Genomic DNA, 12,171 nt, shown 5'->3' with positions numbered 1-12,171 from the left:
CAACTTAAATATCAAACCATTAAATATTACTCAACATAGTTCACTACTAACATTTAGACTTCACCCATGTCCTCAAAAACTAAACGAACTACTCACAAGACATCATATGGAACATGATCAGAGGTGATACGATGATGAATAACAATCTGAACATAAACCTTGGTTCAACAGTTTCACTCAATAGCATCAATAACAAGGAGTAATCAGCACTGGGAGAGTTTCCCCTATGAAATAATCAAGATTCAACCCTAGATGTTACAGCGGAGATGAGGTGCAGCGGTGGAGATGACGGTGTCGGTGGTGGAGATGATGATGATGATCCCAATGAAGTCGATCTCGATGACGGGGACGATGGCGACGATTTCCCCCTCCGGGAGGGAATTTCCCCGGCAGATTTCAGCCTGCCGGAGAGCTCTTTTCTCTCTGGTGTTTTCCGCCCCGCAAAGGCGGCTGTGTCTATTCTCGATCGTCCCCTGCACCTTAGGGTTTCGGGTAGATGAAGTACGCGAAAGGGAGATGGCCGAGGGAGGTCATGGGCCCCCTCCCCACGTGGCGGCGTGCCTGGCCTGGTGGCCGCGCCGGCCTATGGGGAGGGCCCATGGCGGCCCTCCTCGGCCTCCCCTTTTGGCTGGCTCCTTCTTCTGGAAAAATAAGAGCTTCGGTATATTTTCCGTCAATTGTTGATCTTCAGAAATATTGTATCCTGACGGTGCTTTTTCCAGCAGAATCCTGACTCCGGTGAGTAATTCTCCAATAATCATGAAACATGCAAAATAGGTGAAATAACATAAATATCATCTCTAAATATGAAATATATCAATGAATAACAGTAAATTATGAAATAAAATAGTGATGCAAAATGGACGTATCACCCACTATCTAGCATAAATACCCCCTCTTGGAGTTACAAGTATCAACTTGGCCAGAGCCTCTACTAGCAACGGAGAGCATGCAAGATTATAAATAACATATATAAGATAGATCAATAATCAACTTGACATAGTATTCCATATTCATCGGATCCCAACAAACACAACATGTAGCATTACAAATAGATGATCTTGATCATGATAGGCAGCTCACAAGATCTAAACATGATGGCATAATAGGAGAAGACAACCATCTAGCTACTGCTATGGACCCGTAGTCCAAGGATGAACTACTCACGCATCAGTCCGGAGGCGGGCATGGTGATGTAGAGCCCTCCGGTGATGATTCCCCTCTCCGGCAGGGTGCCGGAGGAGATCTTCTGAACCCCCCGAGATGGGGTTGACGGCGGCGGCGTCTCTGGAACTGTTCTGGTATTTTGGCTCTCGGTACTAGGGTTTTCATGAACGAAGGAATAAATAGGCGGAGAGGCAGCGTCGGGGGAGCTAGGGGACTCCCTCCCCATAGGTCGGCGCGGGAGGCCCCACTGCCGCGCCGCCTTATGGTGTGGGCCCCCTACTGACCTTCCTCGACTCTTCTTCAGACTTCTGGAAGACTCCGTGGAAAATAGGGCCGTGGGCTTTTGTTTCGTCCAATTCCGAGAATATTTGTAAACTAACTTTTCTGAAATCAAAAACAGCAGAAAACAGGAACTGGCACTGTGGCATCTTGCTAATAGGTTAGTCCCAGAAAATGCATAAAAACATTATAAAGTGTGAATAAAACATGTAGGTATTGTCATAAAACTAGCATGGAACATAAGAAATTATAGATACGTTGGAGACGTATCAGTGCCACATCATCTCAAATTCTTGTACTGACAAGGAGTGGCTTATTATGTCATGGAAATCTTCATACAGAACTTCATTAGCACGAAAGGTGGGGTGAAGAGAGTCCTCTGCCTTAGTAATGACGTGGAACATGCATGATCCATGGACATTCTTGGGGAATATTGATTTGATTGCTTTTTGCATGGCTGAATCTTGGTCAGTGATTATTGTCTGTGGGTGTTTGCCTCCCATAGCATTCAGCAATTCTCTAAAAACCCATTCAAAAGTAATTGTTCTTTCGTTTCCAATTAGAGCACAATCAAACAGATAAGTATGACCATGTGGTAGATGCCTACTATGGGAGGAAATGGTAGATTGTATTTGTTTGTTAGGTATGTGGTATCAAAGCTAATACAATCTCCACAAACCTCATAGAATGATATTGCTCTAGCATCTGCCCAAAACACACTTTTCACTTTGTTCTCACTGTCTATGTGAAACGAAGAGTAGAATCTTGGGTCTTCTGTCTGTTTTTTGCTGAAGAATGTCAAAACCTCCATCATGTCACTGTTATTGAGTTCTCTGTTTATGCTTGCGCTGTAATTGCTCACTTTCTTCTTGTTGTATGGTAGTTGGTCTGATCCTCCTCTGAGGTGAGCTAAAACAGAAACAATCTTTCTAGTCGGTATATTACTTTGTTTCAGTGATCTAATCATTGCCTTCTCTTCTTTTGTCATGTAGGCATGAGACCTGAAGAATCTGCTGTGTGGGTCGAGGGCATGATTATGTTCAAGGCACAAGGTTTTGATCTTCCAGATACCTTGTCTCTCGCCGATAATCATCTCTACTTTGCAATCTGTTTTTGTTATGACTGTACTCTGCCTTTGGGAAACTAGTTGTTCCTTTTCTACGTCAGTATTCTGACCATATTTGTTGCATTTGACAGTCACTCTAATTATTTCATTGTTCCTCTTCTTGCTTGTAGTTCTGTATGTAGATACTATTGCAACCGAGAAACCAACTTCAAATGAATAGGTGTTGAAGAAGTTCTAGGCGGCTTCTCTTGTTTTGAATGTCATCCCTACCTCAGGTTTCAAGTTGTCCAACACTGAATCTTCAGGTTCATTTACTCTGTCAGAAACTTTCATTCTCCAGAAATGTCTCAATATCCTCCTCACACAGGTTTGTCTGCTGATATTATGTTTGCGTGTCCTCTTCTGCAATCTCATTAGCTGCTTTGCTACTTGAGCTTTTAACTGAATCATTGTCCGTTTTCTTGCTATGATCATTGTCTGGTTTTGTGGAAGAACTGTTTATATCAAGCACCTGCAAAAAATTTAGTATATTTTTCATCAAAACTGGACTAGACATGCTGAAAAATAAGAAAGGTTTTCTGGTTTGTTGTTGTGTTATTTCTATTCTTATTACCTGATCAAACTCCATGTTCTCAAATAAATTTTTCCCCCATGGATCATCATCACACATTGTCTTTGAGCTTGTGTATTTCTGAAATTACAAAGTGAAAATAATGTCAGTCCTTTAAGTTTTTGTTCTTGTCTATATAGATTTGAAGAGAAAGTAATTTTTTCATATTAATGTATCTGACATCGTTTTCTTTAGTAGAAGTCTGTGAATTTCCAAAGGCTGTGTTTATGACATCTTCTGAATATGTTGCATTGCAACTGCCTCCTGTAGACAAGTTTGCTTCATCCATAAGTTGTTTCTGCTACATGACACAAGTATGATGTCAGTATTTTTTTATGATTTTGTATGTTTGTCTAATTACTAGATGTATATAACTCAGATAAATTTGTCGTTTGTTTTCTTTTTATTTGTGCAGGATCGGGTGTGTAGTACTTGTCGAATTTGCCTTCGAGGAGCCCTGTGAAGGTAAATCCACTCTGCAATAATACATTATTTTCTAATTCAAGTCATTTCTTGTTTCGAATTATATTCGCCACTTTTTCTGTTAGCAGTATATTTTTTAATGAAACCAAATACCTGTAGCAGCATGCTATCAGTGTTGTATTCGTCGATCATCTCCTGTTGTGTTTTCTAGTACACGCTACTTGTACCCTGCAAAAATAAGAGAGATAGTTTTTTAACTACTAAGGAAATGTATGTAAAAAATATTAGAGCTAGCAGCATCACTACAACCCTGCCTTGATAATTAACTACAATTATAATTGGTGGTTCCTTTTTAATTATAATTTTCCTTGTATTCCAAAGGGTCTTTTGAAAATATATGTTTGCATTATTTTTGTTTCATTGTTATTTTTAAAGAAATTTGAGATGTTGTTTTTAATTTTCACTTTGCAGTTTGTAAGTTTAGGTGCTTTTCAGTTCAGAAAGAGTTTTTGGCCTATGGTTTATACAAATTTCTGCCTCAGATTTTGTCTGACTACTACCTACCCCCATTTATTACATCCACTAACACTCCCCCACTCACTACTTATTACAGGCACTCACCTCCCACTACCTAACTCACTTTACTTTAACTCACTTTTTCTCTCTTCTCCTTCTACCTCATCGTCCAAACAAATAGATCTTCTTTTCTGAAGCACGAGGTGAGCCTTAGATTCCACATAAAATTCTTTCTCTGTCTACTTTTTTTGATGTAAGATCTGCCCCATGCTTTCTCCTTTCTTTTACGTTGCTTTTTTCCCAATGTTTTCTTGTCCAAACCTGGCAGAACTCCTATAAATATGTACTACCAAATCTTTCATGTTGTGTTTCCTTTTTTGGTTCTTCCTTTCTAGCATGAGTACATAGGTACTTACCTTGTTAGTTTGGTTCTTGCAAAATACAGTTATCTAGGTACTATTGTACTGTATTAATTTTCTGTTCAAAGATTGTTTACTTTTCTTTTGTAATGTGATTTTGTTTTTGTCTTGCCGAATATCTGATTTTAGATTTTCAAGATGCCATGTGTTGTGTGTGGATCACACAGTAGCCGTTGCCAGCAGAGGCAGAAGCCACGCAATTCTTTTTGCTTTGATAACCTGGTTGACAGCAGATGCAGACATTACTATGACAAAGTGGTATATCTCTTCCCTTTTTAATCCATCCACTAGTATAATGTGTTGTATCTCAAGCTAAATTTGCTTTTATTTAGTTTTTAAGACTTACTGATTTTATCATTTTTTTTATTAATTCTCTTTTTTTTTTCTAGACTGTACTTTGCTTTGTTAGGAGGCAGTTTAATAACCTGGTGGGCAATGTGTGTGATGTTGTTGCTCCCGATGGAACGGAGTATCGGTTTCATCTGAAGAAACGGGCAAACAAGACTTATGTTTATGGAAGTGGTTATGATGAATTTCTCATTAGCTATGGACTGGAACTTGGTGAGAGGATTAGGATTCTGCTAGATAGTGCTCCGCAATCATTTGGTATTGTTGCAGAAGATAACACTGGTACACCGAAACAGAGGGTGGAAGGTACTTGCAAACTATCTTTGTTCTTTCTTTCTACCATCTAGCACTCAAGCAAATGATTTTATCTCATGTATTGATCCTGGTTATTTTTCTGTCTTTTTTTGCATGTATTTTGCGGCATGTATTAAGTTGGACACCATTTTCTAGAGGATGCAAAAGTTGTTGTGTGTACAAATCATATAATTCTATAGGAGGTACAAACAGCGAGGATGAATGACCGTATTGGTGAGCACGGGCTGGGTATGGGTGCTGTACTTGTGCATAAATTGACAACTACAAATATTGAACACAATGGACTGGTAAAATACTTGTTAAAACTTCTTCCCTTGTGTAGTTTTTTTTAGATTTCTGGGAAATGTTTTGACATTTACTGTAATTTTTTCAACTCATTTTGTAGCGAATTTCCAAGGATATTGCCAAGTCATTGAACATTGGCAAAAGTGGCTGGATGGTTTTGGGGTGGGGAGAGTATGAAAACTTCCAGGATGCAGAATACCGCACAACTACTGACGGTAGGATTTGTTTCAAGTCAGGTTGGAAGAAGTTTGCCAAAGGTTTTGATTTGAAGGCTGGGCTTGTTGTACTCATTCTGTTCCACATGAAGAAAGATGGATATGTGAAGGTTTCCTTTGATGCCATGTAGTGTCTCATCTGCAGGTAGAGCACACATTGCCTGCATATGTTATCTCTTATTTTTTTCAGAGAGCTGCTCCCACAATTGCTTCAACATGATCCTAATTGTCTTTCTGTTTTTTACATTTTAGATAGATGCACCAAGAACTAGATGAATGCTGGTGAACCCGAACATCGGATATGTCTTAATCACGGAGATGCGTGGATGTCTCATGTTTTGTTGGTCTGCTTTTGCTTTTGTGTCTTTGTTCTGCACCGATGTACCTTGTTTGCTGTCGGAAACAACTCGGTGGATTGAAATGCATGGACCCTTTTTTGCTTTTTTAAGTGCAACAATAATGTTTTTCTTCACTGTAATATGTGCTACTAGAAGAAATCACTGTAATATGTCCTACTAGAACCAATGATATATCTGGAGACTGCCACTATTTTCTATTTTTGTTTAATTGTTGTATTTTTCCTTCACTTTTTCTACATGCCTGGCAGGTTCTGTGATTTTTCAGATAGAAGTGTTCTGCAAGTGGACATTTTTGGAGATGATCATGTTGACATGGGGGGTGGGGGGAGCTGCCTGATGGACTAACCTGGAGAGAAACCCGTAGAGAAGAGGATGAAGGTTGGTTAGCTTCTTCTTTTCTCTAGATTTGGTCTTCTTCTTCATCCTCCATTTTTGCCCGTTTCTCCCAGGGGGCAGGTAGATCTTGTTCTTTCCCGTCCTTTTTTTTTTGGTTGCTTGGAGGAGAAGATGATCTGCACCTGTGATGGCGTGTATTTCACACGTTCGTTGGGCAACCCCAAGAGGAAGGTATGATGCGCACAACAGCAAGTTTTCCCTCAGAAAGAAACCAAGGTTTATCGAACCAGGAGGAGCCAAGAAGCACGTTGAAGGTTGATGGCGGCGGGATGTAGTGCGGCGCAACACCAGGGATTCCGGCGCCAACGTGGAACCTGCACAACACAACCAAAGTACTTTGCCCCAACGAAACAGTGAGGTTGTCAATCTCACCGGCTTGCTGTAACAAAGGATTAACCGTATTGTGTGGAAGATGATTGTTTGCAGAAAACAGTAGAACAAGTATTGGCAAGAGATTGTATTTCAGTAAAGAGAATTGGACCGGGGTCCACAGTTCACTAGAGGTGTCTCTCCCATAAGACGAACAGCATGTTGGGTGAACAAATTACAGTTGGGCAATTGACAAATAAAGAGAGCATGACCATGCACATACATATCATGATGAGTATAGTGAGATTTAATTGGGCATTACGACAAAGTACATAGACCGTCATCCAACTGCATCTATGCCTAAAAAGTCCACCTTCAGGTTATCATCCGAACCCCCTCCGGTATTAAGTTGCAAACAACAGACAATTGCATTAAGTATGGTGCGTAATGTAACTAGTGACTACATCCTTGAACATAGCACTAATGTTTTATCCCTAGTGGCAACAGCACAACACAACCTTAGAAGTTTCTCACATCGTCCCAGTGTCAATGCAGGCATGAACCCACTATCGAGCATAAGTACTCCCTCTTGGAGTTACAAGCATCTACTTGGCCAGAGCATCTACTAGTAACGGAGAGCATGCAAGATCATAAACAACACATAAGCATAACTTTGATAATCAACATAACAAGTATTCTCTATTCATCGGATCCCAACAAACGCGGCCAAGGGGGGGGCCGTGCCGCCCTATAGTGTGGCCCCTCCGTGGCCCCTCTTCGTCTCTCCTTCGGACTTCTGGAAGCTTCGTGAGAAAATAGGCCCCTGGGCTTTGATTTCGTCCAATTCCGAGAATATTTCCTTACTAGGATTTCTGAAACCAAAAACAGCAGAAACAAAGAATCGGCACTTCGGCATCTTGTTAATAGGTTAGTTCCAGAAAATGCACGAATATGACATAAAGTGTGCATAAAACATGTAGATAACATCAATAATGTGGCATGGAACATAAGAAATTATCGATACGTCGGAGACGTATCAGCATCCCCAAGCTTAGTTCTGCTCGTCCCGAGCAGGTAAAACGATAACACAGATAATTTCTGGAGTGACATGCCATCATAATCTTGATCATACTATTTGTAAAGCATATGTAGTGAATGCAGCGATCAAAGCAATGTATATGACATGAGTAAACAAGTGAATCATATAGCAAAGACTTTTCATGAATAGCACTTCAAGACAAGCATCAATAAGTCTTGCATAAGAGTTAACTCATAAAGCAATAATTCAAAGTAAAGGCATTGAAACAACACAAAAGAAGATTAAGTTTCAGCGGTTGCTTTCAACTTGTAACATGTATATCTCATGGATATTGTCAACATAGAGTAATATAATAAGTGCAATAAGCAAGTATGTAGGAATCAATGCACAGTTCACACAAGTGTTTGCTTCTTGAGGTGGAGAGAATTAGGTGAACTGACTCAACATTGAAAGTAAAAGAATGGTCCTCCATAGAGGAAAAGCATCGATTGCTATATTTGTGCTAGAGCTTTGATTTTGAAAACATGAAACAATTTTGTCAACGGTAGTAATAAAGCATATGCATCATGTAAATTATATCTTATAAGTTGCAAGCCTCATGCATAGTGTACTAATAGTGCCCGCACCTTGTCCTAATTAGCTTGGACTACCGGATCATCACAATGCATTGTTTTTACCAAGTGTCACAAAGGGGTACCTCTATGCCGCCTGTACAAAGGTCTAAGGAGAAAGCTCGCATTGGATTTCTCGCTATTGATTATTCTTCAACTTAGACATCCATACCGGGACAACATAGACAACAGATAATGGACTCCTCTTTTATGCATAAGCATATAACAACAATTAATAATTTTCTCATTTGAGATTTGAGGATTGTTGTCCAAAACTGAAACTTCCACCATGGAACATGGCTTTAGTTAGCGGCCCAATGTTCTTCTCTAACATATGCATGCTTAACCCTATGGTGGTAGATCTCTCCTACTTCAGACAAGACGGACATGCATAGCAACTCACATGAAATTCAACAATGAATAGTTGATGGCGTCCCCAGTGAACATGGTTATCGCACAACAAGCAACTTAATAAGAGATAAAGTGCATAATTACATATTCAATACCACAATAGTTTTTAAGCTATTTGTCCCATGAGCTATATATTGCAAAGGTGAATGATGGAATTTTAAAGGTAGCACTCAAGCAATTTACTTTGGAATGGCGGGAAAATACCATGTAGTATAGGTAGGTATGGTGGACACAAATGGCATAGTGGTTGGCTCAAGTATTTTGGATGCATGAGAAGTATTCCCTCTCGATACAAGGTTTAGGCTAGCATGGCTTATTTGAAACAAACACAAGGATGAACCGGTGCAGCAAAACTCACATAAAAGACATATTGAAAACATTATAAGACTCTACACCGTCTTCCTTGTTGTTCAAACTCAATACTAGAAATTATCTAGACCTTAGAGAAACCAAATATGCAAACCAAATTTTAGCATGCTCTATGTATTTCTTCATTAATGGGTGCAAAGCATATGATGCAAGAGCTTAAACATGAGCACAACAATTGCCAAGTATCACATTACCCAAGACATTTATAGCAATTACTACATGTATCATTTTCCAATTCCAACCATATAACAATTTAACGAAGGAGAAACTTCGCCATGAATACTATGAGTAGAAACCAAGGACATACTTGTCCATATGCTACAGCGGAGCGTGTCTCTCTCCCATAAAGTGAATGCTAGGATCCATTTTATTCAAACAAAACAAAAACAAAAACAAACCGACGCTCCAAGAAAAAGCACATGAGATGTGATGGAATAAAAATATAGTTTCAGGGGAGGAACCTGATAATGTTGTCGATGAAGAAGGGGATGCCTTGGGCATCCCCAAGCTTAGACGCTTGAGTCTTCTTGATATATGCAGGGGTGAACCACCGGGGCATCCCCAAGCTTAGAGCTTTCACTCTCCTTGATCATGTTGCATCATACTCCTCTCTTGATCCTTGAAAACTTCCTCCACACCAAACTCGAAACAACTCATTAGAGGGTTAGTGCACAATATAAATTGACATATTCAGAGGTGACACAATCATTCTTAACACTTCTGGACATTGCATAATGCTACTGGACATTAGTGGATCAAAGAAATTCATCCAACATAGCAAAAGAGGCAATGCGAAATAAAAGGCAGAATCTGTCAAAACAGAACAGTTCGTATTGACGAATTTTAAAATGGCACCAAACTTGCTCAAATGAAAATGCTCAAATTGAATGAAAGTTGCATACATATCTGAGGATTACTCACGTAAATTGGCATAATTTTCTGAGCTACCTACAGGGAGGTGGACCCAGATTCGTGACAGCAAAGAAATCTGGAACTGTGCAGTAATCCAAATCTAGTACTTACTTTTCTATCAACGGCTTAACTTGGCACAACAAAACACAAAACTAAGATAAGGAGAGGTTGCTACAGTAGTAAACAACTTCCAAGACACAAAATAAAAACAAAGTACTGTAGGTAAAAACATGGGTTGTCTCCCATAAGCGCTTTTCTTTAACGCCTTTCAGCTAGGCGCAGAAAGTGTGTATCAAGTATTATCAAGAGATGGTGCATCGTTATCATGAGCTCCCCCATCCATAGTGGTACTAAGGGCTTTGTCAATTTTAGGCCTATAATAATACTTCTTTGGTCTAGGCACTTTAGAGACATACATAAACTTTTGCTCCTTACCACATAAGCTTTCTCCTTATATTTAAGAGAAGAAAATGTTGAACCCAAGGTTCCCATAGCTTTTTCAAGTTCGTCAATCCTATTGATTTGATCATCATGGACAGCATTAGTTCCTAGGACACTAATTCTTTCATCAATTCCTCCTAAGGATTTATCAAGTTCATCAGTTTTATCAAGTAATATTTCCAATTTAGCTTCAATACTTGGAAAAATTTTCTCTATGGTTTCCAATTTTTTCATAACATCTTCAAGAGAGATTTCAGTTTTATCTTTATCAACAGGGGGTATTCCAAATAAACTCTCAATAATGCAACTAGCTTCTAATGCAGGGGTACTTAAGAAGTTACCTCCTGCGAGACAATCAAGAACATGCCTATTCCAGCTAGAGATACCAACATAAAAATTCCTGAGTAAAATAGTGGTGGAGTGTTTCTTAGTGCATCTATTATGAGCATCACTAATTCTGTACCAAGCATCTCTCAAACATTCTCCCCCTCGTTGCTTAAACGTGCGAACTTCAACTTCAGGATTACTCATTTTAGCAGTAGTAAATAAAGCAAACTAGATAAAGTAAATGCAAGTAAACTAATTTTTTTGTGTTTTTGATATAGCAAACAAGATAGCAAGTAAAGTAAAACTAGCAACTAATTTTTTTGTATTTTGATTTAGTGCAGCAAACAAAGTAGTAAATAAAACTAAGCAAGACAAAAACAAAGTAAAGAGATTGAGAAGTGGAGACTCACCTTGCAGCGTGTCTTGATCTCCCGGCAACGGCGCCGTAAAAAGAGCTTGATGGCGTGTATTTCACACGTTCGTTGGGCAACCCCAAGAGGAAGGTATGATGCGCACAGCAGCAAGTTTTCCCTCAGAAAGAAACCAAGGTTTATCGAACCAGGAGGAGCCAAGAAGCACGTTGAAGGTTGATGGCGGCGGGATGTAGTGCGGCGCAACACCAGGGATTCCGGCGCCAACGTGGAACCTGCACAACACAACCAAAGTACTTTGCCCCAACGAAACAGTGAGGTTGTCAATCTCACCGGCTTGCTGTAACAAAGGATTAACCGTATTGTGTGGAAGATGATTGTTTGCAGAAAACAGTAGAACAAGTATTGCAGTAGATTGTATTTCAGTAAAGAGAATTGGACCGGGGTCCACAGTTCACTAGAGGTGTCTCTCCCATAAGACGAACAGCATGTTGGGTGAACAAATTACAGTTGGGCAATTGACAAATAAAGAGAGCATGACCATGCACATACATATCATGATGAGTATAGTGAGATTTAATTGGGCATTACGACAAAGTACATAGACCGTCATCCAACTGCATCTATGCCTAAAAAGTCCACCTTCAGGTTATCATCCGAACCCCCTCCGGTATTAAGTTGCAAACAACAGACAATTGCATTAAGTATGGTGCGTAATGTAACTAGTGACTACATCCTTGAACATAGCACTAATGTTTTATCCCTAGTGGCAACAGCACAACACAACCTTAGAACTTTCTGTCACTGTCCCAGGTGTCAATGCAGGCATGAACCCACTATCGAGCATAAGTACTCCCTCTTGGAGTTACAAGCATCTACTTGGCCAGAGCATCTACTAGTAACGGAGAGCATGCAAGATCATAAACAACACATAAGCATAACTTTGATAATCAACATAACAAGTATTCTCTATTCATCGGATC

General features: G+C 39.7%; 2 long non-coding RNA genes across 2 annotated transcripts; one reads left to right on the top strand and one right to left on the bottom strand.

Annotated features, from left to right (window-relative positions):
* Positions 1-1,874: 1,874 nt before the first annotated feature.
* Positions 1,875-3,529, bottom strand: LOC127330411 (uncharacterized). The gene is made up of 3 exons (XR_011746521.1): positions 3,304-3,529; positions 3,126-3,203; positions 1,875-3,023 (listed from the first exon to the last, which is right to left on the bottom strand). It is a non-coding gene; the product is annotated as an uncharacterized lncRNA (long non-coding RNA).
* Positions 3,530-4,610: 1,081 nt separating this feature from the next.
* Positions 4,611-6,248, top strand: LOC127330412 (uncharacterized). The gene is made up of 5 exons (XR_007869272.2): positions 4,611-4,738; positions 4,870-5,134; positions 5,261-5,430; positions 5,529-5,788; positions 5,896-6,248. It is a non-coding gene; the product is annotated as an uncharacterized lncRNA (long non-coding RNA).
* Positions 6,249-12,171: the final 5,923 nt, after the last annotated feature.

The sequence above is a fragment of the Lolium perenne genome, chromosome 6 (genome assembly GCF_019359855.2).
Source record: "Lolium perenne isolate Kyuss_39 chromosome 6, Kyuss_2.0, whole genome shotgun sequence".
In the NCBI taxonomy this organism is placed as follows: Eukaryota; Viridiplantae; Streptophyta; class Magnoliopsida; order Poales; family Poaceae; genus Lolium; species Lolium perenne.
This window is presented reverse-complemented; position numbering and strand designations above follow the sequence as displayed.